The sequence below is a fragment of the Notamacropus eugenii genome, chromosome 1 (assembly GCF_028372415.1).
Source record: "Notamacropus eugenii isolate mMacEug1 chromosome 1, mMacEug1.pri_v2, whole genome shotgun sequence".
In the NCBI taxonomy this organism is placed as follows: domain Eukaryota; kingdom Metazoa; phylum Chordata; class Mammalia; order Diprotodontia; family Macropodidae; genus Notamacropus; species Notamacropus eugenii.
The window spans coordinates 474,013,153-474,029,200 of NC_092872.1; the positions used below are offsets into that span (position 1 = coordinate 474,013,153).

The 16,048-nt window shown below is 39.1% G+C and overlaps 1 pseudogene; it reads right to left on the reverse strand.

The window, feature by feature from the left end:
- Positions 1-1,148: 1,148 nt before the first annotated feature.
- LOC140518481 (succinate dehydrogenase cytochrome b560 subunit, mitochondrial pseudogene) lies at positions 1,149-14,266 on the reverse strand (annotated as a pseudogene).
- Between the last annotated feature and the right edge of the window lie 1,782 nt (positions 14,267-16,048).

Below are 16,048 nucleotides of genomic sequence, written 5' to 3' on the forward strand. Positions count from 1 at the left end.
AGTGTTCTGTGGATTTAAAATGAGACCAATGGGAAGATGGAGTACATAGCCAGCAAAACAACTTAGAGGAAAAAATAGAAAATATCATGAAAACTGTGATTTGACTTTTCCTGGCATTTCAAATCACAAACTTCTAGTGTGAGAGCCATAAATACCTACCTCATTTTCACACCAACTACTAGCCTGAGGATACTTATTTATAAAAAGTTAAATTAATTCTCTGGGGTGGTAGTCGTGCAATTTTTTTTTCATTTCAAATCAGTAACGAGCCTACATGTTTTGGATAGGGAAGAAAGAAGCCTAAATTTCTTAACACCTCAAATAATTGTTAATCATGCCGGTAACCTCTGCCTTCTCTTCCACAGTTATCATGCTTTCCATGAACCTCCCCATTGTTTTCTGAACGATACTTTAATTTTAATTCTTAGGAGGTAATAGCATTCTGTGATTTACAGTCATATGAAAACAGTAGCAGAAAAGAGATATTAAAAGATCAATTAAAAGATGAAAAAATATTGGTATTTTTGCAGATCTTTCCTATTTTTCTTCTATTTATTGACTTCTTTCCATTTTCTTCCTTAAATATCCTTTGGATGACTTTGTTTAATTGGTTCTCTCAGCAAAATGATTTTGCCTTTCACTGTTCCTCACTGTTTTATTAGGAGAAACTGCTCATAATCTCCCACAATTCTTCTTAAGATTTTAATAATGAGTAAATGTTGCTCTAATGTTGTTCTGCCTTCCACACCTCTCTGCTTGTCAAGTCAGATGTTTGATGACTAGGTCACCTTTTAGACATGTAGCTTTCCGCTATATGCTTCCCCCATACACTTCCCTTCTCTGTTAAACTTCTGTTTAAAATTACTTTAATTGACATTGATGTCTTTTCTTCTATCCACACCCCCCTTTCTGTCATCAGTAACTTTTAATTTGGCTGTTAGTACTCTAAATGTGAGATCTTTGCCCAATGAACATGATTGGACATCTGACTAGATGAACAAAGCAAAATATTGGGGCCCTAAGACAAAAGTCAGCCACTTGAAGCATTTAACTGAGAAGGTAAATAAGTGCCTCTTCCAAAAGAGCAGAAGGAACAAGTTCTCCTAATTTGCTAAGGACACCTGGGCAGACTATGGCTATGGCAGCCCTCAGGCCCCCACAGAAACCATGGGGTCCTTTTTCACATTGAGGTCCAAGTTCTTCAGGGCTGTCAACACCTGTTCCCCCCAATTTTTTACTGCTGCCTTGCTTTTGTCTGAGATTCCACAATGGATCCTGATGTCAGAACTTTCATCACATTTACCAAGATAACTCTTGACACTGCAGGCAACTTACTAAGGGATAGCTGTGCCTGCTGTCCTCCCAGCTTCTAATCAGAAATATCTGCAATCCTGAGAAAGCTTTCTCTTTTTCTCTCACTGGTGGTATTGTCCTGATTTATGCTCTGTCCCATCTCAGTACAGGCCAACCTGGACAGTTTAGGTTAGAACTTTGAATCAAAATTGGAGGCATGAAATTTGTAAATAATAAAGCTTGGCTATGTGAGAGAGCCCTGATTTTTTTTAAACAGCCTCTAAAAATAGAAGAAACTACAGGAATTTCATTAAGAGATTTTGGCTTCCATAGTTGGGCCAAGTAGCCTTCCTCAGTTTTCTAACAAAGTGGCCTTCGATTACTAAACGTCTTGATGTTTGGTGAGGAAATAACATATCATAGTATAGTGAAAAGAAAGGGAGAGGGGTTTACCAGACTTGTAATAAAGAAAGCTGAGGGTGAGGGGGATGGTGGGGATGGAAATATTCTTGCTATCAATGAAGCCAAAAGAAGGAAGTTTCAGTTAAATGCAAGGATGGCTACTTTCTAATGTGGACCTCTCTTTCTATCCATCTGGAAAGGATAGTTCAAATGGGTTAGGATCGATTTCATTTCATGCCATATTTTTTTTTTTCTCATTTCAGGCTTTTCACTATTTTCTTCTTGCTCTAACAAATCAGAGATATGATTAATCAGAGACATTCCATTCAAGAATGACTTGAACATCAGTAAACAAGTAGTCTTTTGTCTATTAAAAGTATAACCAATTTCATTTTGGGGGATATTAGGTGCTCACTATATCCCATGCCTACTAATTATTTTCTTGAAGAAAATATTCATGATTTATATGTGTGAGGCTTCACAGTAGTCTATAAGTCTTTGGCCTCTTTTATTCCTATTCTTGCTCATTATTTTCCAACATATTTCTTAGTTACTCTTGTCTATTGCCACCTTTGCATTCAAATCACCAAATATCAAAGTATATATTTTATTCAGAGGATCTTATAAATTCTCCATAAATTGTCTCTTATTCATCTTCTTCAACAGATATTGGTGCACATGTTGTAATTATTTTCATGGTTGTCTTTTTTGCAAATACTTATCATAAATACAGCAGCATATGACCAAATGCCTCATGAGATCATTTTTCTTGTCCCTTTGACGCATATCATAAAATCAACTCCACCAACTCCTTTATTTGCTTATCTGAGAAGAACCTGTGAGCTATCCATCCAATTAACTATGCCTTCCTTCTTCTGGTTTCATTTATAGTAAGAACATAAAGATTGATGTTATTTAGTTCATCTAGTAGCATATCCAGTCATGGCTCATTGGATAAAGATCTCACATTTAGAGTACTAATAACTAAATAAAAATCTGTAGACAGGCTAAAAGCAGTGTGATTCTTAACAACCTCCCTGCCCCCTTTTCTGCCTCTGCCACCATCAATGCAGAAGGGCCATGCACAGGACCAAGAGCCATTTTGTATTTCTCTATCCAGTTTGTGGATTGCCATGGCAAAAAAATTTATCCCCAAATGGCCAACCTACTGGTGATGAGCATCTCTATGTCTTAACTAGATTGGTCCTTGGAAGACAGGCTAGATCTATTGGTATGATCATTTTTTGAAGCCTTTGAAGCATGGTAGAATCTGTCAGAGCTAAGGTTCTTTGGGATAATTCCAGTTCAATAAACTGGAATTACCTCAATGCTACTATGAGGCATACAGTAGATCTTAAAGACAGAACATGTGTCATTATTAAAAAAAAAAAAAAAAGGATGCAAGAACTTATCTTCCCCAGAATGTAAATTTCTTAGCAATTACTCCCAGAAGATTGTGAAATGAGTCTTTTCCTTCTTTTACGTCTCCCATTTTCCCTGAGACTCTTCTCTAAACATGCTAATAAATCACTCAAAATCAGCCCAATATGGCCAAGTGTCTCTTCTGACTGTATAATCCCAGTATCTTGAAAGGTCTCACTTCCTGTGTATCTTTTCTTCTGCCAAGAGACTGGTGAGGGGTACAATTACATACAGCATAAATATCATATGAATAAATGCAAATATATACAAAGTCGTTGAATACAAGGTAGGTGGAGAGGGGATAGTACTAGCAATTAAAGTTCTCTGTCTTCCCCTTTCTTCACTTCTGGACATCATCCTACCAGGTACTGAGTACCCTGATGCTTCTCTGTTACTACTATCTTCTCTTTTTCTCTCTCTTCCCTCACTCCTCACAAAACTGCTGTGACTTACACAGGCTTGTCCTCTTCAGCAGTGGCTCATATTCTGGCCCTATCTGAATAAAAATTAACTGTCATATATGTAATCTTGGTATGTAAGAGGAAGGGAAGAAAATTACCTGGTTCAAAATTTTCATTTCACAGATAAGTGAAACAAAGCTCAGAGAAGTAAAGTCACAGAGATATCACTGGCAGAAGCAGGACTGAAATTTAGATCTCCTGACTCCATTCCAAGGTTCTTTCCACTTTATCAGACTACTTCAGTGTACCTGGGCTAGTCACTGCTCTAAGTCTTAGGCAAGCTGATTAAACAAATTCATTCTCAAGTGTTCACAGATAACAACTGATTTTTATTGTACCTTCTCTGGGGATATTTTTATTTTGATAGACGACTCCTGGAGAGTCACTTCAAGCTAGAAAGGACTTTACAGATCATCTATTACAACCCCTTCTCTTTATAGTTGAGAAACTAAGGCTCAGAAAAATTGAGACTTTCTCTGGGTCACACAGTTAGTAAATGATAAAGCTAGGATTTAAGTCCTGATCTTGACTCCTAGCCCAATTTTTCCATTATCTCCTTGGACTTAACCCAAGTGAAGCAATTCCCTAATGGTAATTTCTGTCACTGTGTCCAGGAAGCTGCATCTAAGGATGGTGTTGACCTCATCATTGCCAAGTCTTCTTCCCTCTCTCCTGTGCATAATTAGGGATGCTGGTAAGTCTATTCCAAGCAGAGTATTAGGAGACAGCAGTTTCTTTCCTATAAACACTTTTCTGCCAGAAAGGAGAAAAGTTCACGATAGAGCCTAGGGAATGAATCTGATCCAGGTTTATTTATCGTCAACTAACTTGACAGTCATACTCTACATTCCAGTCATACTGAACAAATTGCAATTCCCTGAACAGGATATTCTGTCTTCCTCCTATGTGCCCTTGCATAGGCTGTCCTGCATGTCTGAAATGCTCTCCCATCTCACCTCTGACCTCTTGGAATTCTTAGCTCAAGATACAACTTCAAGATACAACTCAAGTGCCCCTTTCAACCCAAGGCCTTTCCTGATCCTCCCAGTTGTGAATGTTCCTTCAACCAAAAAAGAAAATTATTTTGTGTTTACTTTGTATAAGTAGCTCCCCTTTTGGGGTCTCTCTGAGGGTAGATGACTACTTCTCCCCTCAGGGTTCTAAGGGGATTTGGAGAGGTTCTCTAGTCCTATCCCAGATAAGCTACCGCAGTGTAGCACTTCCTTCAGCGTTTCTTTTCTAAACTCCCACTAATACCCCAGAGTTGGTGGCTGCTTCTCTCTTCAGAGACTAGGGGTGACACTGAGGGGCCAGGGTTTTTCTAGAACTGTTACTCCCAAATGCCCATCCACTGTGCTTACCACTGATGATCAACTATCCAGTCAGAGTTAATTAGCCTTTAGAAACAGGTTTTTACTAAGGCAGGAAGAACAGTTGGTGCAAAACATTCTCCCTCCCCCACGTCTGGGATAAACTTTCCAAGTATGGCAGAAGGGTAACTAATAGTCTCTGATTATTGGAAGTTCTTTTCTCCATCTATGAAATCCTCCCTGAGGTATAGCTGTTTCCTGGGCTCCAAGTGTGAACTTTTCTCTGTCTAGATGTCATGGTCCCTGAAACTGCATTTCCTCAGGGGGCCTATTTTGTCTTTTTTCAAATCGTGTCCAGATACATTGTTTATTAATACTCTCCTCTGTCCTGTAGACATATATAATGGACAGGTGATAAGGGGGAAGTAGGTAGTGAAAGAAGAGGTGATACTTCCTATGGGCTCATTTTTCCCATTGTTTTTAACCTTTTGATATAGATACAGAGGTATGTCTCTTCAAAGCACCCACTCTGGACCAACCCATATGACATCCTTCTGGAATCCTTTCTCCAAAATAAACAGTCCCCAAAACATGTCTAATCTTTCAACCAATCCTAATACACTTCCTATGTTGCATCACCTGATTTCATCCAATGACTTAAAGAACTTCAATTCTTCCAAATTAATGAAGGACTTGTTTGTACCTAGTTTATGCTTTTGATTGATTGATGATTGATTCAACTAGAAGTGTCTAGTCTTTGGTTACACTTTGTTCATTAATGCATTCTGTTACTCAATTAAAGAGTCATTCTGACCTGATAAAGATATCAAGTATAGAGTATCTTGCTAATTATATTAAGTGAGGTTGAAGGTTAAGGGATATCCCTCTTTCACAATATATTTTGTATTTATTGTCTGCATAAATTTGATTTCCCTTCATGGGATATGAGTTCCTCAAGGGCAGGGAGTTTCATATTTGCTTTATATCTCCAACATCCAGCACAATGACTGGTACATTTTGTTGTTAAGTCATGTTTCACTCTTTGAGACTCTATGGGGGAACCATACTTTCTATGGGGTTTTCTTGGCAAAGATACCATAGTGCCATATTCTTCTTCAATGGATTAAGACAAACAGAGGTTAAGTAACTTGCCCAGAGTCACACAGCTAGTAAGTGTCTGAAGCCAGATTTGAACTCAGGTCTTCCTGATTCCAGGCCCAGAGCTTTATCCATTGAGCCATCTAGTTGCTTTGACTGGCACATAGTAGGGACCTAGTATATGCTTGTTGAATTAAATGAATTGTCAAAGAGACCAAATACTCATAAGCTCCGCCCCCAAAAGTCCTGGATTTAAATGTTTTATTAATGGTGGACAGAGCAGTGTCTGTCCTAAGCCCCAAAGAACAGCACTTCTGCCTTACAAGAATAGATTTCCTGATCTACAGGGAGAAATGGGTCTTTTTAAACCGTAATTTTTGCTTCTTCACATGTTTATATACACATATAGCCACTGTCTGCACCCATGGTCACAAAGACAAGCACCAGGGTAGATTATAAAAGGACAACAATAAAATCTCACAATACTGTGCTTCCAAAAAGTCTGAGTAACAAAGATGGCACTGTTCCTTATTACAAAGATTTACTCATGGGAAAAAAAGAGGCTCAGAATTGGAGAACTCTCAGTTCTGGATAGTCTTCAAAGGCAGGTGAGGTCATGCAGATCCAAATTTCAAATATAAACTTGTTTGTTGCTTTTATGGACCATCTTGGCTGTCTTTTGATTACTGTGATTGAGTTCCCTTTTGGAGATGAGCCTCTGAAGGCTTTTCTCTTACCTCACTGAAACTTAGCACATACTTGTTTAAAAAACAGTTCAATAATCTAAACTTTATAACCATTAACAAAAACATTCAAATAAGCAACTGAAATTTTTAAATGATCACATATAAACTTCAAAATATTAATAGTTGATTTAAAATGTGTAAACTTTACAAAATAATAAAAACACCCTGTTTGCTTTCGTGTCACCTTCAAACCTCTTTTCTTTCTTTGTATTTTCTTCCAAATTTTGTTGCTCTTTTTGTTATAACTTTTTAGTGTTGTCAATGTGTATATCGTCCCAATTCTGCTTTCTTCAATCTGCATGACTTCATCAGTCAGGCGGCAACAAGCATTTATTAAGGGCTTACCATGTACCAGACACTGTGATAAGACCTGATGATACAAAGAAGGGTAAAATATAGTCCCTGATCTTAAGGAGCTCACAACCTAATAGGGAAGACAACCTGTAAATAGCTATGTACAACCAATCTGTATACTGGATAATAGGAAGTAATTAACAGAGGGGAGGCATTTGTTAAATTAAGAGGGATTATGAAAGGCTTCCTGTAGAAGGTGGAATTTAAACTGAAACTTGAAGGAAGACAGGAAAGCCAGGGAATCCGGTAGGCAGAAATGAGAAGGGAAAACATTCCAAGCATGGGAAATAATCAATGGAAATGCCTAGAGTTAGGAAATAGAGTGTCTTTTTTGAGGAATAATAAGGAAACCAAAGTCAATGAATTAAAGAATGTGTGAGGAAAAGAGGAGTATAACATTCAAGGAGACTGGAAAGGTTGTGGGGGAAGGGGAGATGGGGAGACAGGTTATGAAGTGCTTTAAATACAAAACAGAGGATTTTATGATTGATCTTGGAGATGCTAGGGAGCCAGTGGAGTTCACTGAATGAGAGAGTGATGTGGTCAGATTCGTGCCTTATGAAAGTCACTTTGATAGCTGAGTGGAGAATGGACTGGAGTGGGGAAAGACTTGTGACAGAAAGACCAATCAGTAGGCTTTTGCAGTAGTCCAGGGTGAGGTGATAAGGGCCAGTACAAAGGTGGGGGCAGGGTCAGAGGAAACAAAGGGGTTTATAGGAGAGACATTACAAAGGGGAAATCAATAGGCCCAGGCAACAGATTAGATATGGGGGTTAAGGGATAGTAAGAAGTGAGTTTGACATTAAGATTGCAAGACCAGGTGACTGGGAAGATGGTAGTACCCTCAACAGTAATAGGGAAATTTGGAAGAGGGAAGTAGCTGGGGGAGAGGGGGGAGAAGATAATGAGTCTTTCTATATTTCTTTGTACTTTTTTGTATTTTTCATTGCTACTTCAATGGATCTGTGATCTCACACAGATACTTTTTTAATGGTGAAGATCAGGATCCATCCACACCTTATCCTATAAAGCTTGTGCAACTGATTATCCACATAGGGCCTTCTTCTGGTTCTCTTGGCATTGCATTGCCGTGTTTGTCCTTCATTGCCGAAGAAGACCATGCCATCAGAGAAATGATGACATGACTTGCACTTGACTTTGTTTTGAGTGAGGGAGGGCTGTGCAGGTCACCAGCCTCACTTCTCCTCCAGAGCCATCTGAATCCAGTGACCTGATATTCCTCAGGGTGACTGAAAATGACCCAGGATGCACTGGAAGACCTTGGCCCCTCTAGACCAAGGTCTTTGCCGGTACTCACTTAGGGTGAAGCATTCACTGAGTAGGCCTGTTTAAGAAGTTGCCAGGGCATGGCCCCTTTAATGAGGTCAAGAAAAACAAAGACTGCTGGGTGGGAAACAGCAACAGTTACAAACAGTTACTGTTGATAATCAGTCTAAAGCTAGGAGGGTCCAGGAGCCCTTGGCAGGGGCCCATTGGGGTCCCAGTTTCAGAGTACAGTAAGTTTAGGGTTTTGGGAGAGGACAGGACAGGGGAAGGAAGTGAAGGGAAGGGGAAGGAAGCCAGTAAAACACAAGTCAACTGGGCAACTTTTGGCCATCCAAATTTACCTTCCTTTGGAAAGGAAAAGGAAGGGAGGGGGTAGGCAGACAGGAGAGGAAGAGGTGAGGTACCCAGCTAGCATTCAGCCAACTGCATCTACTCACAGGATCATGTTTGTCCTTGGCATTGCATGGATATCAATGAAACATTGATCTCACTACTGTCAACCTGAAAGTTTGGTTAAAAGAGGCAAAGAGGCTAGGTGATAAGTAAATTCATATTGTTTTATTCCCTTAAAGCTAGTAGATACGTGATCATGGAGTCAGAAGAAATATTCTGACTGCCTGATAAAAAGAATGAGAAGACTTAAATACATTTTAGAACAATCTCACTTAGGATGTCTATGTCCCTCAAATTTATGATCTCCATATATGTTTAACCATAGTAGGAGAAAGGAATTTCCTTAATTGAATAGGTGGCAAATACAATAAGAGAGTTGACAAAGTGTCAATTGAAATTATGACCCAGAATATCTGTGTTTTCTTTACCATGAACATGATATAACATAGTATATGTCCATAAAATATTAAGATAAGAAGTATTCCATTATTCAAAATAGTGTCTTGGGTTAAAGTCCTCATCCTTAGTGGCCATAAACAGAGGAAAAGAGGAAAATGCTCTTAGTCAGCTCCTTCTGGCCTTGTTGATACAGGTAGAGACATGTCTGTTATGCCAGAGCATTGCAAAGAGATTAAGCTCAGAGTAGGCCACAATGGCTCTCCTGATTGACCAATCCATGTTGGAGGCCTTTCTCAGGTCTTGGGGATTCAAAATGGTTTGGGGGAGAAGTCTACACTAACTGTTACAAAGTGTACTCACCTTAGGAAAGAGAAGTTCAGAATTGTGGAGCATTCATTATTTCTGGATGATCTTCAAAGGAAAGCAATGTCATCATGAAACTGTCCATTTTGTTGCCCCTTACTTTTAGGGCTTGACCTATCCATCTCCTTTTCTAGTCATATTTTATTTAATCATGTTGCTCCACTTTTACATAATTCTTGCTGATAATATACTGTAGCCACCTCATGGCAACTGTACATCTCTCCATTGCATTGACTTCTTCAGAGACTGTCGTATTTATTCAATGAGTCATGGCTATTTAATAAAACCTGAGGAATACTGAGGTTTTAAATAATTGAATAAAATAAGATAATACTTATAAAGTGATTTGCAAACCTTAAAGCACTTTACAAATGCTAGTTATTATTCCACCCCACCTTGTCCCAGTTCAGGCCCATAGGCTCTGATTGCGCAACTTCCCCCATTAGAATGTAGACACTTTGAGAACAGTGGCTGCCTTTTTAAATTATGTTTGAATCCTCAATGCTTAGCATAGGTTATGGCATATAGTAAGTGCTTAATAAAGGTTTTTCTGTCATTTTTATTTAGTTTTAACAATTCTGAATTCAATAAACAGAAAACAAAATTAATATCTCTATTTGGCAGTGGAACAGAAAAAAAGAGGATTATACATGAAACTATGAAACTCCACCACATATAACTTGCTCTTCTGTGTAACAAATACAACATGTAACTTTCAAAGCTATTTTGCTTATCTGGCCTTGCTTCTGTTCTCTTCTGCGCATTTAAAAAAAATGCTTTGGTGACCCCCTTTCTCCTTTTTATTTTTGTTTCTCTTTTTGACAAAACTATACACGGCCCTCCTTTCCCCCACCTAGCCATCCCCCAAGTGAAAAGAAACAAAAAAAGTCACAAAAGTCAAGCAAAACAAATACCTACATTCAACTGAATTTAAATTCAGCAAATCACCTGGCCATTGAATCATATTTGTCACTCTCTTGTCTGAATTTCTTAAACTTTCAGGATTAATGCATAGTGTAAATTCATGTTGTAGTATTCCATCTCCATTTGGGAATTTTTGCAATTTGTTTCACAGTTATAAAAATTTATCAGAGTTCGTTATTCCCCTGATATAGACAATATTTCCAGCCATAGGAAGTAAAAAATTTCCTAGCACTTTTGGGTGAATGTTTTACAACCTAATGAAATCTACATTGTCATCTAGACTTCTGACAATGGTTTGATATAATCTTGAATGAAAGAATGAGTTCATTGAAAAAATTACTTTTTAAAAAAAATATTCAGTATTTCAGTCTTTGTATTGTATTACTTATGATAAACATTTTTTCATATCAACAAGTAGTAGTTTTTTTAAAATTCATTTTCTTGCTGTCCTTCCAACTTTAAAAAGCCTATCCCTCATCACAGAGGAATCAATAATAATCTCTCCAGCTTCTAGGTCCCTCTGAAGGTCTTTCCTTATTTTCTGAGGATGTGCTACTATGAGAAGCAATAATTTATCAATTCTTGGTGTTGGGATTTTTGTCTTGTTTTGTTTGCTTTTGTGCTTGAGGGACTGATCTTATTTCATTGTGGGTTTGACTGAACCTTGAAATGCTTAATTTCTTCACATCAACAGCTGCTGCAAGATTTCTAAGAGTCATGAAAGTGTGCTCTCTGAGGGCTGTAATTTTTTCACATTTCTTTGGAATAATATTCATTCCTAAAAAACCACAGAATTAAAAAAACACCACAGAGAAAAATGCAATAGGCATGCCTGACAAATTCTAGTACTCAACTGATTAAGAACTAGCTAATGGTAGAAAAACAAGGTCAATCCAGTTTCACCTGGTCAAGATAAAGAATTCTGAGTCAGCTCAATTTCTCTAGAAGCACATGCACATGACTATTACTATCACAAAATGAAGCCACATCAAAATGTAATGGTTGTCCTGAATAATTTGCACACCACTGTAACTCAATGGACTGCTCAACCAACTGTGTAACATGGTCTGGACAATGGGCCTTCTCATTCCATTTAGTTTTTCCTGTCTGAAAAATTAGGCCAACTCCACCATATTGCAACAGAGACCTGGGTTTCAAATCAGAAGAGGTGGTGGTGCAGTGGTTAAGGCACTAGGCTGGGAATGAGGAAGGTTCATTTTCCTGATTTCAAATCCAGCTTCTGACACTTACTAGCTATGTGACCTTGGGCAAGTCACTTAACCGTGTTTGCCTTAGTTCCTCATCTGTAAAATGAGCTGGAGAAGGAAATGGCAAACCACTCCAGTGTCTTTGCCAAGAAAACCCCAAAAGGGGTCACAAAGAGCTTGAAAAAACAACTGAACAACAACTGAGTATCTATGTAACCTACACTGGTCCGTTAACCTCTCTGGGCCTCAGTTTCCTCATTTGCAAAAATGAATGAGTTGTTAAGTATGGTGGTAAACACCTGTGATCCCTGCTATGTGTGCAGGCTGGGGCTGGTGGATCACTTAAACTATAATAATGTTAAGCTTATTGAGTTTTCTTGCTAAGTTCAGAGTCAACAGGATGAGTTCCAGGCTACCCAAAGAGGGTGAACCAGACCAGTTTGGAAAATGAGGCACACAGATAGTAAATGTCTGAGGCCACATTTGAACTCAGGTCCTCCTGATTCCAGGGTTCATACACTTGTATGTGCCACCCACTGCCTTTCCATTTTTAAAAACAATTTAATTTAATTACAGAAAAAGATGTCAAATGATTTTTTGTTGGGAAATATGAAGTTAAGAGGTTTGTTTTTCTCTAAGTGCCAGGAAAAAGAGAGAACTCCCAGTGTATTGACTGAGAATCTTCTGAATCCTTTCCTGGGCTAGAAGAGCTATCTGCCCTGTTCCCATAGCGCATCTGCCGCCTCCAGGGAGCAAAGTCACCCTTCTTCCTTCTCTGCCTGCACTCACCCCAATAGGCAGGTTCCCTATTCTCTCAAAGTGTGGGTGGTTTAGGACTCTAGGTCATTTCCAATGGGCAGCTTTGTCCTTTAAGCCAGCAGCCCATGGCCACTGGCACTTGAAGCCTTTCTCCCCAACCCTAAGGCAGAGGCCACGTTTGGTGTTGTTTTTACTACCTCAGGATGGGGCAGACAACAGTTGACCCGCTGCACAAGTTAAAGCCCAATGCACAGAGAGGCTAAGGAGGACTGAGGAAAGAGGGTCAACCCAATGCAAGAAAGGTAGTTGGACTGGGTGGGAGGGCAGGGAGAGGAGAAAAGGAAGAGTGTGGGAGTCTTATGCACCTTTCTTTAGGGAGGAGAGTGTTGGAACTTCTCTCACAGCTCCAGGACACAGGGAGGACCAAGACAACTACCCCAGACTGGCAGAGCTGAGGAATCTTCAGACCCTTCCCTAGGTCCCAGATCAAGCATTGGATTCTACTCCAGGTGTGATGCATTGTGGTGGTTTGTCTTTCATTCTTCAAGAGGACCATAACATCAGGGAGGTGATGCCACAACTTGCAAGTGAATTGGATTTAAATGAGGGTGGGCTGCACAAAGACACCAGGCTCGCTTTCTCCTCCAGAGCCATCAGGATCCAGTGACAAGATATAGATCAGGAAGATTGGAGATGGCCCTGAGGCAATGGGAGACCTTGGCTTTTTTAAGCTAAGATCTTTCCCAGGTCTTTGAGGCAATGCATATTCAATGATTAAGGCTAAGAAAGAAATGAGGCAAAAAATGGCCTTTTAAACTATACATGTGTATTTATGTATGTATGTATATGCATGCATATACCTACACACATGCACATGCATGTGTATATGTAAAATACACACATATGCATGCGTGTGCACACGTATAATGTGTGTGCACATGTGTATATATGTGTGCATATATTCATACACATGTATGGCAGGGAAAGACTAAAGATTTCTGGCCAAAACAGAAACAATTGATATTTACACTCATTCTGAGCAATCAGGACCCAAACAATGACCCCTGGGTTTGGGCTGGGAAGTATTGTTGGCCAGTCAATGAGAGTCAGAGTGAGTTTAAGGCATGGTCTTTAAAAAGAAATCTAGCCCCTAAACCCCAAGATACCTTGCAAGGTTTCACTGATCAAAATTTATATTTGCTTGGGCAGAGTACCCAGAGGTAAAGGTATGATACCCTATGTGGACAGAGGGAGAGGAAAGAGGAAAAGGAAAGGAAGGGAAGAAGGAAGGAAGGAAGGAAGAAAGGAAGGAAGGAAGGAAGGAAGGAAGGAAGGAAGGAAGGAAGGAAGGAAGGAAGGAAGGAAGGAAGGAAGGAAGGGAGGGAGGGAGGGAGGGAGGAGCTACATTGCTCCCCAACTGGTACTGGCCAGTTGTGTCCTCAGTGGGGCAGCTCATGCTACTCATAGGTTACTGTTTGTCCTTTGTTCTTGAAGAGGACAACTATATCAGGACGGTAATGGTACCAGTGTGGTACCTAAGTGGGAAGATAAGAGCAAATTTGGCTGTGTGGATTGGAGTTGGTCCTAGGCCTAGGACTTTATAAGTGAGACTCCAAATTCCCAGGGGAGCACAAGGCTACCAATCGAAAAAAAGATATTCCTGCACTCAAGGTAATCCCAGTGCCGCAGTGGCTAATGGATGTCATCATGGGCAGGGACCAGCTATAAACAGTGATGTAAGGGGACAAAGGATGATTTGAAATGATGTTCTTATTCCAGAAATGTTCCATTTCTTCCTTAGCTATTGATCCTAGAGGGATAACATTTCTAACGCAGAACCTGGGGCTTAGATGGGCTTAAAGCCTAGGCACTAAATCAAACAAACAAATGGATAGATAGATAATGGAAGACTTGGATTAGATGTCCTTTAAAGTCCCTTTCAATTCTCAATTCATGATTTTATGATTATGCATCTCATTTAGGAAGATGAGCAATATTCTGAAACTTGATTCAATCAAGCAATGTAAAATTTTAAAAATAAAATAAAATATTTATCTCAATTATAGAAGGGAGATTAATAAATGGAATGAAATCTTAGGAAAAAAGACGTCTGACTACATGAAAATAAAAATTTCTGTTCAATAGAAATAGCAAAAGAAAAATAATAAATTGGGAAAATATTTACAGCAAATACAACTGATAAAAATTTAATATCTAAATATATTGGGCACTAGTAAAAAGTCACAATAGTTATTTCCAGATGATGGTCAAAGGATATAGACAGATAATTTTCAGCAAGAAGAAAAACATTAATAATCACTTGAAAAAATGGTCAGTCTCACTAATAATCAGAGATTCAAAACAATTTTGAGGTACTGTCTCATATAAGTAAAACTGGCAAAGATAACTAAAAGTAACAGCGCAGGCAAGGTTGTAGAGAAACAAGCATCCCAAGGAGGACTTGGAGTGACTGAAAAATTGTTATCATACTTTGTGCATTGATAAGGATAGCAACTCGACTTGTGATTTAATTGGCAGAGGGAATTCCATTTGAAGAAATTCCCTCTACTAGTGAAGGTCAGCATCTTTTCTACAACTCTGAATCTTTGAGCGCTTCTTCCAATACTGAGAAGTGAGTTGTTCAGGGCTCCAGTCAGTGATTGTCTGAGGAGGGATGTGAACTCAGGTTTTTGAGGTCTAAGGCCAGCTTTCTTCCCCTTATACCATACTTCATCTATTCAGTGAAGTTAGTTTAAACATAAATAGTTATAAACAAGTTTGTTGTTGATAATGTTTAGCCATGTCCAATTCTTCATGACTCCATGGACCATTGCATGCCAAATCCTTCTATCCTTCACTATCTCTCGAAGTCTGGCCAAGTTAATTTTTTGTTGTCATGGTACTATCTATCCTCTGCTGTCCCCTTTTCCTTATGCCTTCAGTCTTTCACAGTATCATTTCCCAACATATTTCTAATGAGCACTGCCTTCTATGGCCAAAATATTTACACTTCAGCTTCAGTATTTGACTTTCCAATGAATAGCCGGAATTATTTTCTATAAGTATTGACTGATTTGTCTCATTGTTGCCTAAGAGACTTCAAAAGTCTTCTCCAGCACCACAATTTGAAAGCATTAATCCACAGTACTCAGCTTCCCTTATAGTCCAACTTTCACAGCCATACATTGCTACCAGAAAAACCACAGCTGTGACTATGTGGACCTCTGTTGTCAAGGTGATGTCTCTGCTGTCCAGATTTTCTATAGCTTTCCTTCCAAGAAACATGATCTTTTAATTTGATGCCTATAGTTACTGCCTGCAGTGATCATCTTTAAGCCCAAAAATATAAAATCTGACACTGTTCCCACTTCTCCCTCTATTTGCCCGGAAGTGATGGGACCAGTTGCCAAGACCTTGGGTTTTTTGATGTTACCCTTCAAGGCAACTTTTACATCCCCTTTTTTTACTCTCATCAAGATACTTCTTAATTCTTTACTTTCATCATACATGGCAGCACACCTGAGAACTGCTTTACTTTTTCCATAATCCAGTGAATGTTGGCAATTTGGTCTCAAGTTCCTCTGCCATTTCAAAAACCAGCTTGCTCTTCCAGTAATTCTTGGTTCACG